Genomic DNA, 1,043 nt, shown 5'->3' with positions numbered 1-1,043 from the left:
TCCAGCGAAAACTTCCCTTTTTCTGTTCCCATTTCTAATGAAAACGTTGTTTCCTTTTGCATTCTTCTTTCCCTTGACAAAAACCGTCTTTTTTTTCTTGCATGCACTGTTTTATCTCGGTTATATTTCATTTTCAAATGCCGTTCCTCATGCAATTTTTTCTCGTGCAAACGCCGCTTTTTGTGTTCTTTTTGCCCCTGTAAACACCGTTGCTCCTGTTGTCTTTTCTGGTTTTCCTTCACTTTTAAACACTGCTTCTCACATTTTCACTTCACTTGCAAACGACGCTTTTCTGGTTCATCTTCTTCCTTGTAAACTCCGTTTTCCTTCATTTTTTCTCTATTATCTGCCGTTTCTCCGGTTCTCTTTTCGCATTTAAGCGGCGTTTCTCATGTCCCCCTTTCTCTTGTAAACGCCGTTTCTTTCTAGCGAAAACTTCCCTTTTTCTGTTCCCATTTCTAATGAAAACGTTGTTTCCTTTTGCATTCTTCTTTCCCTTGACAAAAACCGTCTTTTTTTTGCATGCACTGTTTTATCTCGGTCTTATTTGATTTTCAAATGCCGTTCCTGATGCAATTTTTTCTCGTGCAAACGCAGCTTTTTCTGTTCTTTTTGCTCCTGTAAACACCGCTGCTCCTGTTGTCTTTCCTGGTTTTCCTTCACTTTTAAACACTGCTTCTCACATTCCCACTTCACTTGCAAGCGACGCTTTTTTGGTTCATCTTCTACCTGGTAAACTCCGTTTTCCTTAATTTTTCTCTCTTATGTGCCGTTTCTCCGGTTCTCTTTTCGCATTTAAGCGGCGTTTCTCAGGTCCTCCTTTCTCTTGCAAACGCCGTTTCTTCTGCGGTTTGTTCCAGCGAAAAATTTCCTTTTTCTGTTCCCATTTCTAATGAAAACGTTGTTTGCTTTTGCATTCTTCTTTCCCTTGACAAAAACCGTCTTTTCTTCTTGCATGCACTGTTTTATCTCGGTCTTATTTCATTTTCAAATGCCGTTCCTCATGCAATTTTTTCTCTTGCAAACGCCGCTTTTCTGTTCTT

The 1,043-nt window shown here is 39.7% G+C and overlaps 1 protein-coding gene across 1 annotated transcript in view; it reads left to right on the top strand.

Moving 5' to 3' along the window:
- LOC109537557 (pseudouridylate synthase C18B11.02c) overlaps positions 1-1,043 on the top strand; it is a gene marked incomplete at its 3' end in the record, with an annotated part of 97,885 nt that overhangs the window by 39,485 nt on the left and 57,357 nt on the right.

The sequence above is a fragment of the Dendroctonus ponderosae genome, unplaced genomic scaffold (assembly GCF_020466585.1).
Source record: "Dendroctonus ponderosae isolate FM_Combo_2020 unplaced genomic scaffold, Dpon_F_20191213v2 Dpon_F_20191213_11, whole genome shotgun sequence".
NCBI classification, from domain to species: domain Eukaryota; kingdom Metazoa; phylum Arthropoda; class Insecta; order Coleoptera; family Curculionidae; genus Dendroctonus; species Dendroctonus ponderosae.
The sequence above is the reverse complement of the archived record's forward strand: the minus strand, read 5'-3'. Positions and strand labels throughout refer to the sequence as shown.